General features: G+C 38.7%; 1 protein-coding gene across 1 annotated transcript in view; it reads right to left on the bottom strand.

The window, feature by feature from the left end:
- The window catches only part of LOC134210741 (beta-1,3-galactosyltransferase 9-like), a 188,202-nt gene that overhangs the window by 127,609 nt on the left and 35,415 nt on the right, over positions 1-25,178 (bottom strand). The window contains 1 exon segment of the mRNA XM_062686989.1: positions 9,823-10,307. The gene's annotated coding sequence lies outside the window, so the exon portion shown is untranslated.

Below are 25,178 nucleotides of genomic sequence, written 5' to 3' on the forward strand. Positions count from 1 at the left end.
GTGCTCTCGATACTGCATTTCCACCGAACAATTCGATACATTGTATATAGATAGAGTAACGTTGCAGCAATATCGTCGCCATTTATTTTGTATTTAAATAGCCCGTCGTAAATTATACAGACGACAGTTTGCTCTTTAGACAGTCGCAGTTGTATTGCCTCTGGGAGGAAGCTAAAGTGCATCGATTGATCATCTGAATGGAAGAGCCGCGACGAGGGAAGGATATGGTGTGTTCGATATGAACAAAAATAGACCAAAGTGTTATGGTTTAACATTGTTAAAGATAATATACCGAATGTTTGTGTGACTTTATTTAATTGTAATTGTGTAGTAGGTAGTTGATTATACTAGACATACATTTGGAAAGTGATCAAATCCATTCTATGAATGGATTTGATCATTATAATAAGAGAATTATAATAATAATAAATAAATTTTTGAATGTAGCGAGAAATATTATGACAATTTTGTTGATATTATTATTTATTTACTCAGACTAAGGCCAGAGTAGCCTGTGCAGTACAGAAAAGTTTTCTCAATTCACCTTGATCTATAGCTGCACGTCGTCAACCACGTAGTTTACGGAGGGTCCGCAAATCGTCTTCCACCCAATCGATCCACCCCTGTTCGTTGTTCTCGTTGGATCGTTGTCGAGAACCATTTTCACCGGATTACTGTCGGACATTCTGCCTACGTGACCGGCCTACCGGAGTCGTCCGATTTTCACGGTGTAGACGATTAAAGGTTCTTCCAACAGCTGATATCACTCGTGGTTCATTCGTCTTCTCCACGCACCACACATTTATCGAACGATGTTCAAAAACAAATTTTGCAATGGTATAAAAAAGAAACTTAAAAATTCTGAGTAATTTTCAAAGCATTGGCGTTGTTTGTGCCTTTCTTGTACATTAGATACATGTACTGAAAACTTGAATGGTATTTTGAATTTTTGAGGTTTTTTATTCAAATCGCATTTACGCCATTACTTTTGATCTGGCTCAATTTCAATAGGAAACAAAAGGACAGAATTCCACGTTAAATAAAATTTATTACGAGTGAATCTGTTCGTCGAGCTGAGTCTATTCGTATATGCCACTATAGGTTTCCAGACTATCTATAAAAAGTTTGTTTTGGATCGGATATATAGCCTTTACGTATACATAGTATACGAGAAAGGCAAAATACTATACTGAGATACAAATGAGCGTTACTAGCTCATGCGTTAGACTGCCCATCCGAAGAAAGCAAGTTTAATCTGTGGTGCAGTTTAAATTTTTTTGGGAAGAAAAGATTAACGACTCTCGGACAAAGTTTCATTTGTGATTCCCGCGAAAGAGTTCATGCAGTCATAGAAAGCCTTCAATTGAAATGCTAGTAAGAAGTGCGTGAATTTCAGTAGGAACGTGGAGCTAAAAAAATAAATAAAAGTAAAATGGTCTTAGTCGCGATTATTATACATTTCTGTAATTATTGGCTTTCTCGTAATTGTACATTTTGTGTTTGAAATGTTTGTGGTACAAAGTACCTAGTGAATAAAAATATCTGTTCCTACTATGTATCATTCGCAGTTTGAAATCCCAATCTATTCACCGATCGAAACACCTTAAACAATTTAACCTCCTTCCGACTAAGTTTGTGCCACTAAGCTAACTAGTCAGAACTAGTCAAAACAAACACCAAACTGGAAATATCCGAACGACCTTCTCGACAACCGCAGGAAATGAACCGCTTTCTAGCGGCTCAACTTAACAAGTGACCACAAACGAACGTGACGATTTTCGTGGCGTTGTAAGCTGCTGGTTTTCGCGCAGTCAAAGGAAAGCTCCAATTAACCGTCATGCCAGACAGACCAGACACCAGACGGACAGCGCACGTCGTGTAAATAAATACCCAATGGTCGTAATGTGTCGTTCCCACGGCGATAGACACGCGCATGTGTACAGATATGAGTGGCTCAACTGTTTTATCGCGAACAGATGTTTTTTTTTGTACCAATATGATACGATTCCAAATAAGACGTCTGTTTTCTGATAGTGCTCAATCTGTGGTAAAATTTTATGAAGTCGAAGAGCAAACAAAGTGTCGATCTGTCGTGGAGCATGGGTTTGTTTTGGGGCCCCGTGGCAAAACCAATAAATATTACTGTTAATCCAGATCAGGGTTGTTAATCGTTCATTTATCGTTATCGCCGAAAAAGTTTATTGTGCTCAACGCTATCGGTTGTTACGATAAAGATGAATCAACTCAATTATTATCGGAGCTCGATAATAACGTATTGTCGGCGTAGCACCAAATTAGAATTCGGAAGTCGGCACTTCCAAACCGAACTTTCTTCCGAAATTTTATTGCATGTATCTGGAGAAAAATCCAACTTCGGTATAAAAAGCGTACATACTAAATTTGTTCCGGATAGACAATAAGTTAAGTAGAAGCCTCTCGGAATTCAAATTTAAATCTACTCGCGTTCTTAAGGGCCTATCACTCAATACGAAAGCAATGCAAAACCGTCATCCATACGTGAAACAGTAAAAACAGCAGTTGCTTCCGTTTTGAGTGGTGTGGCCTTGAAAATGCGTGTGTATTTAGTTTTGAACTCCGGGAGGCTTGTCCTTCACTGGATAATTTAGCAATTATTTGGGTTACTAGATTACGCGGATTTCACAAAATGATTGTAGATGGTCGACTAGAGTTAATTTTGATTGTAGCGCTCTAGAATCAATGCTTAAGGCATGACACTCTAAGATACGAAGAAAAGTTTGGTTGTGCTGAAGATTTTTCAGTGACTTTTTTTCAGTATGCCACATTGGTGTTCCGCTAAGAATAAGGCGGAAACTTGCACTAACCAGCCAGACTTGCTCCTCTAATTTTTTTTTTAAATTTCTTTATTAAAGTGATACTTGCTTCTCTGAGATAGACACATACGCTACTACTTAGGGCGCGTGATTACTTTTTCTTTGTTAATCTTTGTCGGATAAGAAAAAAACTGATGCTGCATTTTAGCAAGTTGTCTACTCATCTGTAAAAACCAAAAGTCCCTGATTTCTCCAGGTTTTTTGCAGGTGCTTTACATCAATTTTCAGATAAAAACAAACGTGCCATATATAGACTTTAGCAACAAAATAACGGATTCAAATAAGTAAATACAGGGTTGTTACGAAGATCTCGAAATATTTTCCGCGCCAAATTCGCGCCGACTAAAATTAAATCCAACTGTGTGGTCGTCTTCAGTGTCTTGTACTTGACTCGACTTGAAGAAAACAATCGCAACTTACACTATTTATACTACGCTAGGTACCTAATCTAATCTTATTTGCCTACTTTATTTACCTATACAGTAAATTACTTTATTGTTTAGGTAGAAACTTGAAGAGCCAAGAGCTGCCATTTCCTTGATCCTTATTCAACAGCGCTGTTTGTACCTGTCGGTGGATTTCCAAACTCTCAGCTACATCGAGTTTCCATGGGGAAGAGACATTTCTTAAGATTTTAATATTTGATGCCGTAATTGGGTGATCCTTATACACATGCTCTGCTACCTTAGATCTAAATTCGTAATGTAATCCCTTATCGTTTTCTCTTTTCGCCTTACTCACTTCCGCCATATGTTCCTTGAACCTTATATCTAATGATCTTTTTGTTTGGCCTACATAGAAAGGATCTACCCAGGATTTTGGAAGCGATAAACAACGTGCATAAGGACATCAAATTTACCTTCGAAGAGGAAAAAGAAGGTAAACTACCTTTCTTGGATCTACTAGTCATCAGGGAAGCAAATACAACATTGAGCCTCGAAATCTACAGGAAGCCCACGAACACCATGAGAGTCATCCCATATACATCGAACCATTCGTACCAACATAAAATGGCAGCATTTCATCACATGATCCACAGGATGCAGACGATACCCCTGAGTGAAGAAGGAAAAACGAAGGAACTACAATACATCTTGGAAACAGCGAAGATCAACGGATACCAGGAGAGGACTATACGAGCGATCATCAACAAGAAGGAAAGGAACCTACGACGAAATGGACATACAACGCTGACACCGATAGAGGAGCCGCTGAAAAGAGTTTCGGTCCCATATGATAAACACATCACCAACCAGCTACGCCCTCGACTAAGGAAATTCGGCATCGATCTAGTATTCTCCAGTAGAAGCAACCAACTCAAGTCTCTATTGGGTTCAACGAAGGATAAAGTAGAAATGTTGAATAAGGCAGGCGTTTATAAGATAAGTTGTTCCCAATGTGAAAAAATCTATGTAGGCCAAACAAAAGATCATTAGATATAAGGTTCAAGGAACATATGGCGGAAGTGAGTAAGGCGAAAAGAGAAAACGATAAGGGATTACATTACGAATTTAGATCTAAGGTAGCAGAGCATGTGTATAAGGAAAATCACCCAATTACGGCATCAAATATTAAAATCTTAAGAAATGTCTCTTCCCCATGGAAACTCGATGTAGCTGAGAGTTTGGAAATCCACCGACAGGTACAAACAGCGCTGTTGAATAAGGATCAAGGAAATGGCAGCTCTTGGCTCTTCAAGTTTCTACCTAAACAATAAAGTAATTTACTGTATAGGTAAATAAAGTAGGCAAATAAGATTAGATTAGGTACCTAGCGTAGTATAAATAGTGTAAGTTGCGATTGTTTTCTTCAAGTCGAGTCAAGTACAAGACACTGAAGACGACCACACAGTTGTGGTCGAAATACGTATCTGCAAAGATAACGAAAATTAACTGGTGGAATTAAATGGACAGTACTTAATTCGTCTTAGACGGTTCAATCACTTAGTTTTTCACAAGTTTTTTGCATCTAGCGCTATAACTCCGTTATTAGTGGAATTCAAACAACACATTTTGAAATTCAGTTTCTGGGATGAGTTATTGATAAACTACTAAATGATCGAACCCAGAATACTAAATGATCCTTATTTCTATGAACATCGCTTTATACAGAAGATGATGGTTTTCGCATCTTTCGTTGTGGGATTTTCGATGATCACACTTTAAAAATTCGGCCCAAGATTCATAGATATACAAAGAATGTTCGGGCCAAATTTGATTATCATTGATTGTTACTTAATTTGAAAACAACAAGAAAAAATCGCCAAAGCTGTCATATCTAACTTAGTTCCTCAAGTTTCGTTAAATGCAATCCAGTTAAATTGAAGCAGAAATCTCTTCGGAAAATTTAGAAGAGTATTTTCAGAAATTTCAGCAGGTATTTAGTCGGGAATGTTTGAGGAAATTCTTGCACCTTTAATTCATGTAAAAACTCCTACAGGAGCTCACCCGGTAAATCCGAACAGATTTACTATGGTAATTTTTCAAAGAATTTTTATTGAAGAGCTTGAGCTTGAGCTTGATTGACTGCTCGTAGTTGCTACTCCATTATGACCAGATCAGCTGTTCTTGCACAGGGAACCAACAGATGTTTGCTTGGGACTAGCACACATCTTCAATGTACAAGTACTGGTGATCTCATTTGTTAGGTCATACTGGCGCCTGCCACGTCAGAATGCAAGTCAATGTAGGGAAGGGGAGGAAATGATGATGCAATCACTCGCCCACTGCAAGCCGAATATACCTCTGCACTTGCCACGAGTTCATGCGGAATTTGTTGAAATTTCTGGGTTAGGTTGGAGAGGCAGAGGTCCGTCTTGGTTAACGAGCTGCCAATGTGATAGATAGGAGAAGGTAACTGATGGAATTTCTAATTGGATGTAGGAAACGAGCTCTATAAGTTCATTTCCAATTCTAGCAGATTACTGTTAGAATACTCAAATTGAAGGTATAGGAATAGTAATGGAAACGGTATGGAAGTCCATTTCCAGTTCTAGCGATTGCTAGAACATGAGAAATAAAGAGAAAGATACAAAGTAGGAGAATGGAACGGACCTGGGATTGAATTCACGACCTCCTGCGTATGAGGCAGAAGCAGTAGCCATATGACTACCAAGCCCGCTTCGAAACAAGAGAGACCACGCACTGAACTGATTATTTTTATTACCGGCCGCGCAATGCAGAACACAATAATTCGGCCGACCGCGCGATCGTTCTGCTGTCCGAAACAAGAGAGATCATGCACTGAACTGATTATTTTTATTACCGGCCGCGCAATGCAGAACACAATAATTCGGCCGACCGCGCGATCGTTCTGCTATCCGAAACATGAGAGATCACGCACTGAACTAATTATTTTTATTACCGGCCGCGCAATGCAGAACACAATAATTCGGCCGACCGCGCGATCGTTCTGCTGTCCGAAACATGAGAGATCACGCACTGAACTCGTCTTAAGTTTGTTATGTATAAGAGATAGAAACTCGGGATATTCCGCAAAGTTGCTCGTATTAACATTTGCTACAACTTTACGGAAGACACTACGTGTATATCTCATTCTGGTGGAAAAATAATTTTCTCAACTCACTTTTAGGTGGATTAATCATCAACCTCTTTTTATCGAAAGATGCGCTCCTAAATATCTTGAAACTTCTGTCCAAAATCAACACTTTTCGAGTTTTTGTATTTCGATCGTGAAAATGACGAAATAAAACCTGTTCGTTGTCTCATACTAGGTGTTAAATTTTCAATCAGTGAAGTCAAGTTTGTGTGGTAAAAATTTGGTGAAAAAATGAACATATGGGATTTTGAGATTATCGATCTTTTTTCAGTGTAAAATAATTGTTTTGACCAGTGTAATATTTTGTACATAAAGCCCTTTTAGTCCCCTACAATTTATTCTCAGGCAATGAACGGTTTTCGAGTTACAATGTTTTTAATTAATTTGCTCGAAAACACATACGACCTTTTTATAAATTACTCGATGGTCGATTTTTTTAAAAATTGGAATGGTCGATCTCCTACACCAAAAAAATGTGACAAGCTTCAATCGAATCCACTATCATCAAATTTGGTCAATGTGTCATTTTGCGTGGAATCCGTCAACTTTATGAATTGCTTCAGAATTTCCCTCAGGAATTCATTCGGAACTTCCTCCAGGATATCAATCGGATTTTTCTTACAAAAACTATAGAAAACACCTCAAGGTTCCGGAAATTCCTTTAAAAATGCGTTTGCAATTCCTTTACGAATTTCTTTGGAAATTTGTTTAAGAATTCTTTCTTTAGGATTTTAGGATTTTAATTCAGTAATTTCTTTAAAGGAACTTTAGAAGACTTCTTAAGGAATTGTTCCGTATACATGTTTGAGAATTTCTTCGGGAATTCCTTCAGAATTTCTAACAAAAAAATCCATCAGAAAATCCATTGGAAACTGCTTTTCAAAAATTCGTTCGTAAACACAGTTGATGCAATAGCATGAGAATCCTAGGTCCACGGCGTTAGGCATAACGGACCTTAGCCTTAGGCATAACATTAGGCGTAATGGATAATAGGCATAATTATGTTGTGGGCTGTTTTGGGGCATTTTATACTTAAAATCCTTTATGCCTAACGTACATTAATAACTAACGGGATTAACCCGAGATTCCTAATGTCGCTCCCGTTCGCGTGACTAAACTTTTAGTTTGCCTGGACCTAGCTGCCAAGGTACCGGTATTTTAAGTGTTAAACCGATGTAGATGATGAAATCAAGCATGCACTACAAAAAATGCTTCGGATATTCTTTTGAATTTCGTTGTTTTTTTTTAGAAACACATTCGGAAGGAAAAACTTGAATATCCATAGGAATTGCCTTCGGGAATTCATACGGAAATTGTTTCCTTTGAACTTTGGAATTATTTTGTGCAAGTCGTTCGAGAATACCTTTAGAAAATCCATTGGCGATTTCTTCGAAAATTCCTTTGGCAAAAATCCTTCACAAATCCCTTTAGGGCGATGACATACTGACGATGCGGAACGCGTCCAAGCACTCATAAGGCAGAACATCAGCAAGAGAAATTCTTTTGTGAGTATGTCATCGGTCTTAGACTTTTTAAACACCCTTTAAGTTCCCTTTCGGAAATTCCTTAAAAAATCCATACGAAAATTCGTCCAGAAATTCCTTGGGAAATTGACCCAGAAATTGCTTCGGAAGTTCCTCCAGGAAATGCCTAGTAAAATCCTTACTAATTTTGTATGTCTTAATACATTTCTGAATAATTTTCAAGGGAATTCTCAAAATAATTTACAAAGAAATCCCTAATTTATTTCCCGAATAAATTCCTAGATTTTGACAGGAATTACTTCAGAAATTTTCCAGGAATTTTTTTTGGCGATGAAAAAGGTTTTCGGCAAAAGGACATGATAATATCTTTAATCTCCTCCTAATCAAACAAACCATAACCGCACCAAGCGGCTTTTTGACTGACTTCAAATATTTTGTTCGCACAAGGAAAACGGATAATCTTTTATGTCAAACCATGCGCACATTTGTAGTAGGATATCCTCAGTTATGACGTTGAACGATGTCCGATGCGATTTGTGATTAATTGAATCTGTTACACGAAAACATTGGCAAAAAAATGGGAATTTTTCATTGGCGCTTGGTGTGATTTGGCAGAACCCCGACCAAATGTAAAAAATGATTTTGCTTAATTTTTGTCGTCCTTTGCCATAAGAAAACAATGGTATTTGCCATAATAGGAACCAAAATTGAGAATAGTGCCACAGCTGGTACATGCATTCCTATTGTGGATTAAGCAATTTTGGGTACTATCACGAATTTTAATGCGGTTTTCACATTTGTTCCAAGGAGCAGGAATCTTCTATTCAGTATGTTTCGGAGTGGAATTAAATTTGATAAAACTAACTCGTCTTATGACAAGTGAGATTCTGGTAGGTTGAATTCAGAATTATAAGAAAATCTGCAGTCCACGGTTGCTTGTTTTTGACATTTTCATAGACAATTACACTCCGTGGCTGTGCGGAACTGCTTCCATAAGTTTGTAGTGGAAGAAAAAATCATTAAATTTTATACACCTGCACAATCTACAGATGTATCCAAACATTGCCACAACAAGAGCTCACGCTCTGCTGCAGCGGGATGACACTATAATTTGTGCCACACCGAAGCATTAGCGGAAAGGTTGGTTTCAAGCAATTTACGGTAGACGAAAACTATATGTCTACAAAAACGCAGTGCCAATGCAGAAGGTGAGCCGAAAAAAAAGCGCACCTCCACTTAAGTGAACGAGCGTATAGGGGAAAGGACATTTTCGGCTGACGACTGCAAAAAACGGTTATTTATTTCCGTTCCAAATATGTTACTCCAATATTTTGAGTTCTATAAAAATCACATTTCATTCGTTGGTTTTCGAGCTTTTGCATGAAATGAGAGCCCTGCCAGAACAACATATCGTTACCCTATATATAAACAAACTGGTCGCGCTCCAACGCGGGTGACGATTTACTGACGATGATTGAGAAACCTGTTGATATAGCGGCCTAGGTGGTATCTGGGTTGTGTATTACTGTACTACATTACTCTGTAATAGTTGTTGATTCAATCAATCGCAAAAATGAATGAGCAATTGGTAACAAGTGTAAACTGTAAACTCTCTTTCATTTATGTAGCACATTCCTCACTGCAGTTTGTAATGACGGAGATAAAAGTTCAGTTTGTCATTTTGTTTAACTAACAAATAATTAATTTTAAATACACCTGAAGTTCCCTGTTCGCACCTATTTCGGTCTCAGAAGTAGGTATAAAGAACAAAAAGTACTAATTTTTGCATGCTGTTTGCTAGTTGAAATGACTTTTCAGCACTATTAAGTCCAACAATGCTACAAAAACCGCAATTAAAAACCACAAACATAATTTTTATTGATGTCACGATGCGACCTACGGCTACCGGCCATGAGTTGCACACCTACCTTGGAAAGTAAGAATTACTGCTGCTAGTTCTCTACGTTTGTATTCGGTATGACGCTACTATGGTGTGGTGCGCAATTAGACAACACTACGCAGCCTGGCGGATGGAAGTAGACAGTGTGCCCGGTGGGAAGCGACGGAAGATCATTCCCATCACGCGCGTGGCACCTCTCTTAGCAAATACGCGTATGGAAACCCACGTGGCACTTTATTAGCAGCACTTGGCAGCACTAATTGCCTCGAACCGATGCGATGAAGCGCTATATCGTCTGCCGACGCCACCGCCACCACCACCGGACGACAGGGGAGTAGATAGGATACACTTTGTGTTGATCTGCGCAGTGGGGAGTGGGGTGCAGATAGCCAAAACACCTTCGCTCAGCACTGTTTCTTCTCTGTTCACTTTCGCACCTTTACTCTGGACGAGAATCACAACCAATAGCAGGCAAGTGCTGCAACGTATCACACAACAGGTTTGTACACGCCACTACACATTGGGAAACATATAAAAACCGATAAAATTTTATAAATTTAATGTTGAAAAAAATATTTTTGAAGAGAATTTTTGGAAATTTGAGGAAACAATATCTTTTTTGGACACGTATAATTTGCTAATAACACTTTCAATTCACGCTAATGGTGCTGGAATTGTGGTATTTAATAAAATTACGTTAACTATCCATTGACCCTCCCAGTTTTTAAATAGTGGCATTGATTTCCATGTTTTTCTCCGTTGTGTATAGCAAGATCGAGCAATTAATCGGAAAAACGAACGGCGAACCATGGACGGTCCGTATTTACGATTCTCGGTTAATTTGCTCACCTTGTTTGGCCTATGACGCACTCAATTTTCCTTATTCATTATATACTTCCATCACAGGGCATTTCACTTTTCATCTAGCAATTCATTTTTCGCTTTTGGAGCATCATCATTGTGCGCGTCAGAGAGTTGAGATAGTAATCTATACTGAACGAACGATTCAATCACCTTTTGCTGGCCGTCTGCCCGGTGATTCGTATTTTTTGTTTCAGTTGGTTGAAAAACTGGCTGCTGCTGCTGGATTCAGTGGCGATCGGCTCTGTGCTGATGTGTATAACGATTTCGATTATGAAATACTATGCGACAACTGATTCCCTGAAAACGATACAAAAAGAAAAACGAAAATAATTAATTTTGCGGCGTAATCAAGCGGAGGGAGAAAATTTCACCAATGCTAGCAATAAATCTTAAAAATCGACTGGAAAATTTGTAAAAATGATTTAGTTGGTGAGAACAACGATGGCGCCAAGCCGCCAGCTATTGAAAATGATGGAGTACCACTCAGCTCAGCGCGATTCGGTAGCCTTTAGAGATGATAGCGTGCGTTCAACCATTCACCAGTCCGAGAGAAATGGGTTAAGTGGAGTAGCACTTGCACTTTAATCCCAACTAATCTCAGAGTAGAACGAACTATTACTGGTAGCGTAAACAAATATATTTTTTTAATCTTTTCCAATTAATCAACGCCTTTTATCGATATTTCTATGATAATTATATAGGGGAACTGCTCATGGAATTCATGTCATGGCTCCGATATTCATCCCAATTTAATTTGTTTCTTATTTTTGTCATTTTTTCAGCAGTGAGTACGCACGTTGACAGAAAGAAGCAACGAAATTGGTGATGTTTTTTTTTCGATGTGATGAATATATGTTCAGTGAGGGACAGTTCCCCTATTTCCTTAAGGGGGCTTCAACCAAATGAGCTCAAAATCATACCATAGTTATTTTTTCTCGGTTATATGAAAGGCACGTAGTTGAAATTTTGTATTGTTATTAGAAAAGGTTTATTAATGATGACCAATGTGTTTAAAGGTCAAAAGGGGGAGGAGAGGCATCCATAAATGGTGGCCCGTTGATGGTGACTTAACCTGCTTACAGAAGTTCCACAGTTCATAAAAAATATATGATACATAAAATCAAAACATTTTCTTATTCTATAGACTTTTCTGCATCACTATAACCAGAACGGCAAAAAAATAGAAAGTTATGATTGACAAAACTCAATAAAATCGATTTCCGAATCAATTAACATTTTCTCATGTGGTGTGAAAAATAGTTGTGTTGCATAATGCTACCAGATGTGGCATAGCAACAAAAATTCCATCGTCAAGGTTTTGCAGCATGGGCCAGAACACCAAAGTTCAATCGTCCATGATGCAAATACCAACGACGCATAGTTCTCAAGCTCAATTTTAGCCTTCTCAAATTTCACCATTATCCGCAGTTCACGACGGGTTGTCGACTGCAATAAATTCTGAATACATCTGGTTACCATGCACCTCCGATTCTCTCTTTCATTCTCTTTCTCCTGAAACACAGTATGTATGATTTACCAACAAGTATCAATAATTGAATTTTGTAGCCCATCAAGAATCAAGAAAGAATCAATAATTGAATAAAGTAATTGATTCACAACGTAACCTACGTGTCGTGTACAGTGTACACTCCCGATGACCGCCACAGTTTACCCCAACCAGTACACTCATAAATGTGCAAAATTTCTACTGCGTACCTCTCATACAAGTGACGAACAAATTCTTCAAAAACTAGCATGATTTTGACCTCACAAGGTAGAAGCTTCTTTCAAATGGATTAATACGTAGAAATTATCGTAACAGTTTGTTGAACGCATCATATTGTTGTAATAGTTTGTTATTATTACCTTGGTCCTCCTTGTTATGCATAAATTGTGTGGTTTAGAATAATTTGGCCGAACGCCATTTGTTCTAACAGTTCAAATATGTTTCCTTATATCATTTCCTTGTGGGAGGTGATAAATGATAAGTGCGAAATGAGAAGTGATTAATGTAGAATAAAAAAGTGAGATGTTCAAGGTGAATAGTGAGAAGGGAGAGTGATTATTTGGAAGTGAAAATGAGATTTTCGAAGTAAATAGTGAGAAGTGAGAAATGAAGAGCGAGTGGTGATAAGTGAGAGGTAATAGATTAGAAGTGAAGGTGAGAAATAATTGGTGAGTAGTGCGAAATGAAAAGCGAGAGGTGAAAAGTGAACAATGTAAGGAAAAGGGAAGAATGGAGAAGGAAGAAGAAAAACCATTATTGAACCACTTAGCGGTGGATTTTTCATTCGTTCCAAAGGGATGAGAAGCATATAAGGAAATTCCATCAGACCGGAAACAATGGGACAGGATTGTCCGATGCAGCTGTCGAAAGCAAGTAGGTAAGGGTGCCCGAAAAATGAGTGAGTTATTTGCACGGGTATTGTGCATAAAAAATATATTTTGACCATAATTTCGAAGCCCATAGTCCAATCTGACCAATTTTCAATAAGATAGGATTCTTCGTCGATTACAACTGCGCGAAATTTGGTTAAGGATAAGTGCTTTAACCGATTCAATACGGATGGGTCATATATGACCCAAGACAAAATCATCTGTCAAAAATCAGTTTTAAGAGATAAAGCCTTACTTTCTTCAGGAAAATTTTTTACAATTAACTGTCCATCAACTGTAACATCCAGGCAAATATTGCCCAGGTCAGGTTACTGGCACTAGGATGAAATGAGGCTACACCATTTTTTACTACATTCTGGTTAAATAATTGAAATTGAAATGCTTTATGATAATATCCCACGCCTGTCCAGCGATATAACAGATCTTTTCCAATACCTACGATACTCCAAACAGTTCTTGAACTCAGATCTTAATATTCAAATCGGTCAACAAAAAGATCTACGATGTCCCCACCAGTTTTATGAGTTGTAATAGCTCCAGGGTTCCTCATTACCATTACCATTATAGACAGACTAGAGAATTCGTTAGACATCTACGACACTCCAAACTCTCCTTGAGGTCAGCTCCTTATATTTAAATCAATCAACATGAAGATCTTCGATGTCCCTACTAGTTTTATGAGTTGGAAAAGCTCCAGGGTTCCTCATTACACCCTTACAGATACACTAAAGAATTCGTTCGACATCTATGACACTCCAAACTCTTCTTTAGCTCAGATCTTAATATTGAAATCAATCAACATGAAGATTTTTGATGTCCCCACTAGTTTTATGAGTTGGAATAGCTCCAGGGTTCCTCATTGCACCATTATAGACACACTAGAGAATTCGTTCTACATCTATGACACTCCAAACTCTTTTTGAGCTCAGATCTATTGAAATCAATCAACATGAAGATCTTCGATGTCCCTACTAGTTTTATGAGTTGGAATAGCTCCAGGGTTCCTCATTACACCCTTACAGATACACTAGAGAATTCGTTCGACGTCTATGACACTCCAAACTCTCCTTGAGCTCAGATCTTAATATTGAAATCAATCAACATGAAGATCTTCGATGTCCCTACTAGTCATCTACGACACTCCAAACTCTCCTTGAGATCAGATCTTAATATTCAAATCGAAAAACATGATCTTCTATCTTCTATGTCCCCACTAGTTTTATTAGTTGGAATTGCTCCACGGTACCTCGTAACACCATGACAGACACACCACATAATTCGTTCGACATTTACGACACTCCAAACTGTTCTTGAGTACAGATCTTAATATCCAAATTGTTCAACATGATGATTTTTGATGTCCCCACTAGTTTTATGAGTTGGAATTGCTGTAGGGTTCCTCATTACACTGTTACAGACACACCACAGAATTCGTTCGATATATACGACACTCCAAACTGTCCTAGAGTTATTTATTTATTTATTTATTTATTCAGACTAAGGCCGAAGTGGCCTGTGCGGTATATAAGAGTCTCCTCCATTCGGCTCGGTCCATGGCTACACGTCGCCAACCACGCAGTCTACGGAGGGTCCGCAAGTCATCTTCCACCTGATCGATCCACCTTGCTCGCTGCGCACCTCGCCTTCGTGTGCCCGTCGGATCGTTGTCGAGAACCATTTTCACCGGGTTACTGTCCGACATTCTGGCTACGTGCCCGGCCCATCGCAGTCGTCCGATTTTCGCGGTGTGAACGATGGATGGTTCTCCCAACAGCTGATGCAATTCGTGGTTCATTCGCCTCCTCCACGTACCGTCCGCCATCTGCACCCCACCATAGATGGTACGCAGCACTTTCCTTTCGAAAACTCCAAGTGCGCGTTGGTCCTCCACGAGCATCGTCCAGGTCTCGTGTCCGTAGAGGACTACCGGTCTAATGAGCGTTTTGTAGATTGTCAGTTTGGTACGGCGGCGAACTCTATTCGATCGGAGCGTCTTGCGGAGTCCAAAGTACGTACGATTTCCAGCCACTATGCGTCTCCGAATTTCTCTGCTGGTGTCATTTTCGGCAGTCACCAGTGAGCCCAAATACACAAATTCTTCTACCACTTCGATTTCGTCACCACCGATGAAAACTCGCGGTGGGTGGCTCACATTGTCTTCTCTTGAACCTCTTCCTATCATGTACTTCGTCTTCGACGTGTTGATGACTAGTCCGATCCGCTTAGCTTCCCTCTTCAGTCTGATGTAGGCTTCCTCCATCTTCTCAAAGTTACGTGCCATAATATCTATGTCGTCAGCGAAACCAAATAGCTGGACGGACTTATTGAAAATTGTACCACTCGTGTTAATCCCTGCTCTTCGTATTACCCCTTCCAAAGCGATGTTGAATAGCAAACACGAAAGACCATCACCTTGCCGTAACCCTCTGCGGGTTTCGAAGGGACTCGAGAATGCCCCTGAAACTCGAACTACGCACATCACCCGATCCATCGTCGCCTTGATCAACCGTATCAGTTTATCCGGAAAACCGTGTTCGTGCATTAGCTGCCATAGCTGGTCCCGATCGATTGTATCATATGCGGCTTTGAAGTCGATGAATAGATGATGTGTGGGCACGTTGTATTCGCGGCATTTCTGCAGTACTTGGCGAATGGCGAACACCTGGTCCGTGGTGGAGCGTTCACCCATAAAACCCGCCTGGTACTGCTTCACGAACTCCCTTGCAGTTGGTGCTAGTCGACGGCATAAAATTTGGGAGAGTACCTTGTAGGCGGCGTTCAGCAATGTGATTTCGCGGTAGTTGCTACAATCCAGCTTATCGCCCTTTTTGTAGATGGGACACACGACACCTTCCATCCACTCCTGCGGCAAAACTTCCTCCTCCCAAATCTTGGTAATGACCGAGTGCAGCGCTCTAGCCAGTGCCTCACCACCGTGTTTAAATAGGTCTACTGGTAGTTGGTCAACCCCAGGGGCTTTGTTGTTCTTCAACCGGCCAATCTCCTCCTGGATTTCCCGGAGATTCGGAGCCGGTAAGATTATATCCTGCGCGCGTTCTCCCAGGTCCATCACCATACCGCCATCTTCGTCTGCCACATCGCCATTCAGGTGTTCTTCGTAGTGCTGCCGCCACCTTTGGATCACCTCACGCTCGTTCGTAAGAAGGTTCCCGTTTATGTCCTTACACATATCAGGCTTTGGCACGTGGCTATTACGTGAACGGTTTAACTTCTCATAGAACTTTCGTGTCCTAGAGTACAGATCTGAATATTCAAAACGATCGATATGGAGATTATCGATGCCTCAACTATTTTTGTGAGTTGTAATAGCTATATGGGATTTCGTTACACCATTATAGACACAACACAGATAAGTGAGTTTTTTTGTGCACACACACACATACACACAGACATCACCTCAATTCGTCGACCAGAGTCGATTGGCATATAACGCTATGGGTCTCCACGTATCAATACTTAGTATACCAGAAAGGCAAAAAAAAGAAAGATAGGAGACGGGAGAAAGAAAGAGAGAGGAAGGGAAGAAGGCAGAAGAAAAGGAAAAGAAGGGTAAAAGAATTATGAAGAAAAAGGAACAAGGAAGAAGAAAGGAAATAGAAGGAAGAAATAATATAGAAGGAGAAGGAAGGAAGAAGACAGAATAAAGAAGGCAGAAGAAAGAAAAAGAAAAAAAATGAATATCGATGAAAAGGAAAGAAGAAAGAAAAAAAGAATGGAGGAGAAAAAATAAGAAATTAAGAACTGAAGTTAAAACTAATTTCCCACTTTTCAATGGATTTCACTTTAACTCATTCCTTACTTCTCACGTCTGACTACTCACACCTCATTCCTAATTCTTTACTTCTCAGTTTTCGATTCTCATTTCTCACTTCTCACTGCTTAATTTTTGCTTTATTTTTTGTATGTAATGAACGGAGTATGAGAAGTATGGTGTCCGCAAAGTGCGATGGCTCACTCCTCAGCGATACGATTCACACTTAGGATTTTCGGTTCGGGTTTACATCTGGCATATGATGCGTTTCGGGTCTGCAAAGCAGATATGCCTGCATAGTAGTTTTCTTTGTTCTTTATTCGTTTTCGGGCCTAAGATGAGGCAAACTTGAAGACTCAAACAATCGCTTTTGTGAAGGCAAGCTAGTTAGACCAGCCGATTGTGAATAAGACTAGTGGTAGAAGTTTGGGAATACCAATTTTGGAATATAGTCTTGAAAATTATAGTTTGATCTACGTTACAATCGTCTAAATTAGTGAAAGAGGGAAATGAACCTTAAGCCTAAATAAATAATGTGTTTTTGGAAAATCTAACAAATAAATATATTTATATATATTATATAATATATATCGATATATCGTTGTTGGGTAACTTTTCCTTTATTCTTCTTTTGGCTTTTGAAAACTCCAAGTGCCACGGAGGTTTTGCGGTGACGGATCTGAAGTTCTTCGCCAATGTGGTTATCAGCATCCGATGAAGGTGTGAGAAGGCTCCCGAGACTCATCGTAGTAGGGCTCACCAACTTTCTCTCGGGCTATGATCATCTCACGACCGGAAGCATCTGAGTTATCCGCATCTCACGACACCCTCAGACGTCCGCTCCGACAGTCGTAGTCAGGACGTTTGGTCATCCAAGTACAGAACTCAGTCCACTAAGCTGTCTGCTCTGGCCCATACTGCTGATAGCTCTAGCTCGCACTCTCCGGATCCTCGATGCTGAGTCGTCGAAGCTAGCCATATCGTAATCAAAATTCGCAAGATGTTAAACAAAAATCTCTTATTTTCTTACGCTACATGACAAAAGAACTGACTTGTGAAAAATATATCGTGTAAAATCGTAGAAAAATCCTTCAAGTAATTAGTCTACCACCCCTAATAGGTGGAGTAACACAAATCAACGCTAATAGTGTGGCCTAAACGAGTTATCAATTATGAAGAAAAACATTTCAAATCAAATTATATTGAATTCATGCTTTAATTATGATGTCAAACTTTGCCCGGGCACTGGAATGACACTTCTGCAACAACAAAGTCTGTATTTGAAAAAAGCAAGACACATTGATTATATTTCTTCAATTCAAGACTAATAACGATGCCGGCCACGTCGTCGTCACAGCCAATTCAGAATTAGAGGAAAAAAAATAGTTCGACACACACTGCTACAAGAGCCCGATGAATCCTCTGCATCTTCATGAGCACCACTGGAAAGGAATAATAGGTTAGTTGGTAAGCGGTTGAATTCTACTTTCTAACAACGCTGTCTGTTCGAAAACAAAGCCGTGTTTCATTCTGCCATTGAAAGATTGGAAATCAAGCAAATGCCATCTAATTTCGATCTTTAATTATTTTTCATGAAGTCATTTTTCAATCAGCAAACAAAATAATGGAATTCAGGGTTATCAGAGAAACAGAATAATTAAACTGTATCACCGCATCGCGCATAGAAATTCCATTCTCATTCATCATTCGCCATTTCACCGAAAATCACATCACTGGCCAAATCGACTTTGATGGATTGTCGTGAATCACCGCTCATTTCATGGAACAGATCATAATTCGAAGCGCGTGGCTTATGGTAGAAGAAAACCTTATCAGTTAACAGTCACCGCCACCAGGCACTATATGTAGGTATTTACGGATAGTAAACAAAGTTTTTTTTCTGGCACCGACAAGCTTCAGGGCTTATCACGAATTGTCAAGTGGCAAACAGTTATGCGTGTTCTTATGTTTACTCAGTTGTTATGGGCAATAAATCTGTTCAATCAAAGTGGAAGTACAAGTACCTTTGATCTTCCGCGTGAGAACATTTGACTTAATTAAATCATTAATTGACATGTATGTTCTTGCTTATCAAGTAGGGCGCATTTTTTCGTCTTCGTAATAATGGTACGTGGGACTGATTCGAGTGAATATTGCCATCTAATTACTTTATTAAGTTTTTCTTTTCTCTTTCACTGGCATTGCAATATTGCATTCTCTACACCTTTTCCGTCTCACAGATTGCTTTCATCAATTCCATTTTCTAACATATTTGTACACCATGTCGTTTGCGCGAAATTTTCTAGACAAAACCGGGGATAGAACCCATCAGCCTCCAAGCACTACTATTGTAAAAATTACAATTTCAAAGATTCTCATTTTTAATTGTACGAAAATGTTTGAATGTAAATTGCAAAGTTTTAGGTCGACATGAAAAGAATTACTTTGTTTAAATGTCCACTTGAGTCTCGCATTATCTAAAGCAATGATTAAATTTTCTGTTAGCTTTTGGTCACTTCACATCGCGATTTCATGTTTATCTGAAAAATTGAACTTGTTCCGTTATTGAGAATTAATTTTGCGATTAAATGTCGGTTCTAAAATTCCTTGATAGCCAACTTTGCAAGATAAGATTATATCAACAGGTAAACCACGAAACGGATTCAAAGAATGCGCAATTGAATAACACAATAAACTGACCAACTCATTATCGAACGATAATAGCTACACAGTCAGCTCATAGAAACCCCATACTACCCCCGGACAAGAATCAATTGCCACAAGTTTAATTGATTTCACCTCACGAATTGTCTTCGTTGAATATGGGCAATGTTTTTTTCGTTTAGATCAGACGTGTGATTCAACTTGTGTGCCAGCAAATCAGCTTTGATTTGAAAACATTCGAGACGTATTTTACTATTTATCACACATGCTAGATTTTTTAATGTGTTATCAGAAGAACGCTGATTCACTGGTCGAGAGAACTACATTAGAGAACACTTCAATTTTCAAACAGAAAAATCATTCACGATTCTTTGGCTAATCAGCTTTGATAAGCGCCGCCCACTACCTATGTAGGATTTCATCTCATCCGAAAAAGAAGCAATGGTAAGAAACTTGATTTTTTTTTCTTATTTTTGTGATTTTTTCAGCAGTGAGCAGGCATGTTAGTAAAAAGAATCGACGATATTGGTGATGTACTTCTTTGTTTCGCGGTTAGATGATGAGATGGAAAACGGAATTCCCCTAGATAAAATAAAATCAAACACACCTTCCATTTGAATAAGTGTATAAGTAGAATTATTTGCGGAATTATTAACCAAAACAAAAGTGCACCTAGAAATCCTTGCTATTATTGCACTGCCAAAGAAGACAGCACCCGAATAGCACACTATTTGTTTTGGATGGACTGTTTTTCCTTTTTATTGTGAACGAAACGAAAAAAATTCAAAGTAAACCTTCCAACAGTGCTAAAAAACTCAAACTTACGGTTACGGTGTTCGGGTCATATTGACCCGGATTTTACTCTCAGGCATTTCTCAATCAAATTCACATGTTTATAATTTATATACAATTTGGTTGTTAGGATTGAAAAAAAAGTTTAACACGAGAATCGAACTCGAGTCCACTGGGTGAGATCCCAACGCGCTGCTCCTCGGCTATCATTGCTTCTTGGACACGGAATAGTCTAATCTCGAATTCGTTTTTGAAAAGTTCCAACCTAGGTTGGAATCAGTTCCAACCTAAATGCTGTCAAAACGGTTCGAACAAGGTTCGCACTAGTTCCAACCCCAAATCTGTCGGGTTCCCACTGTATTTTTTTTTTTTTTTTTTTTTAACTAATTTTATTTGCTAATTATCTAATACATGCATTCATCTCTTAGACTAGGTGTTCCGTGTTTTCTTAACACTATCATCCTTATTTGCTATGTTACGCTTTTAGTTATTATTAATACATTTCAATTGCCTCTGGCAGTTAGAATTTTTCCTCTGGTTAAATTGAACCATGTAGGAATTACAATGTTTTCAACTTAAACTAAACTTAACCTATTTTATACTAAGGGTACAAGGAGTTAATCGTTGCAATAGAAGATTGCAACGATTTTTATCTAAAATTGAAATTATTTTGTTGGACATTTGTTGCAATGTCTCAATATTAGAAATTCTATGAAGTTCATTGGTACTATACCACGGAGGCAACTTCAGAATCATTTTCAACATTTTATTTTGAATCCTCTGGAGTGCCTTCTTTCTGGTATTGAAGCAACTAGCCCATATTGGCACAGCATACAACATGGCAGGTCTAAAAATTTGTTTGTAAATCAAAAGTTTGTTCTTAAGACAAAGTTTTGATTTTCTGTAGTGGATAGTGAATATAGGCACTTAATATATTTGTTACATTTGGCTTGAAGGCCTTCAATGTGATTTTTAAAAGTTAATTTTTGATCTAGCAGAAGTCCTAAATATTTAGCTTCGCTAGACCAATTAATTGGAACCCCATTCATAGTGACAATATGTCTGCTAGAAGGTTTCAAATAAGAAGCTCTCGGCTTATGTGGGAAAATTATAAGCTGAGTTTTGGAAGCATTCGGGGAAATTTTCCATTTTCGAAATTCCAATATCCAAACTTTTTTGCAATCTACTACAAATGACACGAAGGCTTCGCCCTTTGGCTGAAAGGCCCGTGTCAACTGCAAACAAAGATTTTTGACACCATGGTAGTAAATCAGGTAAGTCAGAAGTAAAAATGTTATACAATATGGGCCCCAGTATGCTGCCTTGGGGACACCAGCCCTTACAGGTAATCTATCAGATTTAGTATTCTGATAGTTTACCTGCAGCGAAACGATCTGATAAATAATTTTGGATCAGTTTAATGATGTACAGAGGAAAATTAAAATTCATCAATTTTACAATCAAACCTTCATGCCAAACACTGTCAAATGCTTTCTCTATATCAAGAAGAGCAACTCCAGTCGAATATCCTTCAGATTTGTTGAGCCGAATTAAGTTCGTAACTCTTAATAACTGATGAGTGGTTGAATGCCCATGGCGAAAACCAAATTGCTCATCAGCAAAAATAGAATTGTCATTAATATGAACCATCATTCTATTTAATCTTTTCAAACAGTTTGCTTATTGAAGAAAGCAAACTGATTGGGCGATAACTAGAAGCCTCAGCTGGATTTTTGTCCGGCTTCAAAATTGGAACAACTTTGGCGTTTTTCCATTTATCTGGAAAGTATGCCAATTGAAAACATTTGTTAAATAAATTAACCAAAAAGGATAAAGAGCTCTCAGGAAGTTTTTTGATAAGTAGGTATGTAGAAAATACCATCATCACCCGGGGCTTTCATATTTTTAAATTTTCTAGTAATAGATCTCACTTCATCCAAATTGGTTCCCAACGAAGGGTCAAAAACATTCTCTTGATTGAGAATGTCTTCGAAGCTCCGTGTAACCTGATCCTCAATTGGACTAGTGAGACCTAGACTAAAATTATGGGCACTCTCGAACTGCTGAGCAAGTTTTTGAGCCTTTTCGCCATTTGTTAATAAAATTTTATTTCCCTCTTTAAGCGCTGGAATTGGCTTTTGAGGTTTTTAAGAATTTTGTTAATTTCAAAGGGTTTCGAACTGGGATCCAACTTCGAGACATTATTCTCAAAGTTGGTATTTCTCAGAATAGCGAAACGTTTTTAATTTCATTTTGCAAATCTCGCCAAATAACTTTCAACGCGGGATCGCGAGTTCTTTAGTATTGCCTTCTTCTCACATTTTAAGACGGATCAGTAGCTGAAGATCGTCGTCAATAATAATGGAGTTGAATTTAACTTCACATTTCGGAATTGCAATGCCTCTGGCTTCGACAATTAAATTTGTCAAAGATACGAGAGCATTATCAATATCACTTTTGGTATCGAGAGGAATATCAACATCAAAATTCCTATCGATATACGTTTTATATAAATCCCAATCAGCTCTATGATAATTAAAAGTAGAGCTGATTGGATTATAAATGGCTTCTTGTGAGATTTCAAATGTCACAGGAAGGTGATCAGAGTCAAAGTCAGCATGAGTTACCAATTGGCCACACAGCTGACTTGAATCCGTTAAAACTAAATCAATTGTAGAAGGATTTCGACTGGAAGAAAAACAAGTTGGTCCATTTGGATATTGAATAGTATAATATCCCGCAGAACAATCTTCAAATAAAATTTTACCATTGGAATTGCTTTGAGCATTATTCCATGGACGGTGTTTAGCATTGAATTCACCAAATATGAAAAATTTGGATTTGTTGCGAGTTAGAATTTGAAGATCAGCTCTCAACAAATTCTTTTGCTGCCCATTGCATTGAAAAGGCAAGTAGGCTGCAATGAAGGAAAATTGTCCAAAATTTGTTTCAACAGAAACTCCCAAGGTTTCAAAAACTTTGGTTTCGAACGAAGAAAGTAATTTATGTTTGATACGTTTATTGATGACAATGGCGACCCCACCACAGGCGCTGTCAAGACGATCATTTCTGTAGATAAAATAATTTGGATCTCTTTTAATGGAGAGTCCTGGTTTTAAATAAGTTTCTATTATAATGGCAATATGCACATTATGAACTGTTAGGAAATTGAATAATTCATCTTCCTTACCCTTTTAAGAGCGTGCATTCCAATTTAGAACTTTCACACAATTATTTGGATCCATTGAAACGGAGTCCGTTAACAATTTTTTGTGTGTACTTTATACCAACCTGAACAGCTTCAGGTATGGTATTTGCTTTGAACATTGCATCAGTCATGTGATGCAATTGTTCAGTTAAACAATCAAAATCGGAAGCAGTCATGCTACCTGAGTCGGCAACATGACCATTATTTTCCGTTGGGACATGGGTATAAACCTCATTTTGAGAAGAGAAATTTTGTCTACCAGCAGCGATGTTTTCATACGTAGGTCACGGTGTGTTTGTCCGAAGAAACTTATTTTCAAAAAATCAGTATCTCTAAAACACTCACTACCCGAAAGTATGGGTTTTCCTCTTTCACGTAGGTGCATTTTTAAAATGTTCTATCGGGGGTCATTTTTCCATACATTTTTGGGGGGGGGCTAAATCGGCTATCAATTAAGATTTCTATGAAATTTGCACCAAAATTAGTGAAAAAAATAAAAATTGTTCTAGATCCCCAAATAGAACATTTTAGTTTACCCACTATATGAAAGAGGAGAGCACCTACTTTCACGTGGTGATTGTTTCAGAGATACTAATTTTTGAAAAATAATGTTTCCCCATAGACACACCGTGAGGTACATTGGAAAAATTGGAATTTACTGAAGTGCTTGCTACCCGTTGAAAATTTGTTTGTGAATTGTGGTGGGTATGAATTGCACGACCGGTAACTGGTTTCGAAATTTGAGCGTTTGAAAAATTTCTACCCGTCGAATCTGGGATCCGATTGGAATTTCCCGTCATCAATTTTTCACGGGAATTCAAAACTTTTTTGCGTGAAGGGCATTCCCAGAAATTGGATTTATGATTGCCCCCACAATTTGCACATTTAAATTTATTGGAATCTTCTCTCACAGGACATGCGTCCTTGGCGTGAGAGGTTCCACCACAAATCATGCAGTTCTTTCAAGAATTCCTCCGGAAGTTCCTTCAGGAAGTCCTCCAGATGTTTTTTTCAGGTATTCCTCCAGAAGTTCCTCCGGAGGAACTCTTCGGAAATTCCTTCAGGAGAAACTTCCGGACGAATTCCTGGAGGAACTTCTGGAGGCATTCTTCAAGGAACTCTCAGAGGATTCTTCTTCTTCTTCTTATTGGCATTACATCCCAACACTGGGACAGAGCCGCCTCGCAGCTTAGTGTTCATTAAGCACTTCCACAGTTATTAACTGCGAGGTTTTAAGCCAAGTTACCTTTTCTGCATTCGTATATCATGCGGCTAACACGATGATACTTTTATGCCCAGGGAAGTCGAGACAATTTCCAATCCGAAAATTGCCTAGACCGGCACCGGGAATCGAACCCAGCCACCCTCAGCATGGTCTTGCTTTGTAGCCGCGCGTCTTACCGCATGGCTAAGGAGGACCCCAATCTCAGAGGATATCTTCAAGGAACTTTTGGAGGATTTCCTCAAGGAACAGGTTGAGCAATTCCTGAAGAAACTTCTGAAAGACTTCCCGAAGGAACTTCTGGAGAAATTCCTGAAGGAACTTCTAAAGAAAATCCTGAACGAGCTTCTGGAGGAATTCCCGAACAAACCTCGGGAGGAATTCCGGAAAAATGAAGGAACTTCCGAAAGGCTTCCCGAAGAAACTTCCGGAGAATTCCTGAAGCAGCTTCAACTTCTAAAGGAA

The sequence above is a fragment of the Armigeres subalbatus genome, chromosome 2 (assembly GCF_024139115.2).
Source record: "Armigeres subalbatus isolate Guangzhou_Male chromosome 2, GZ_Asu_2, whole genome shotgun sequence".
NCBI lineage: Eukaryota > Metazoa > Arthropoda > Insecta > Diptera > Culicidae > Armigeres > Armigeres subalbatus.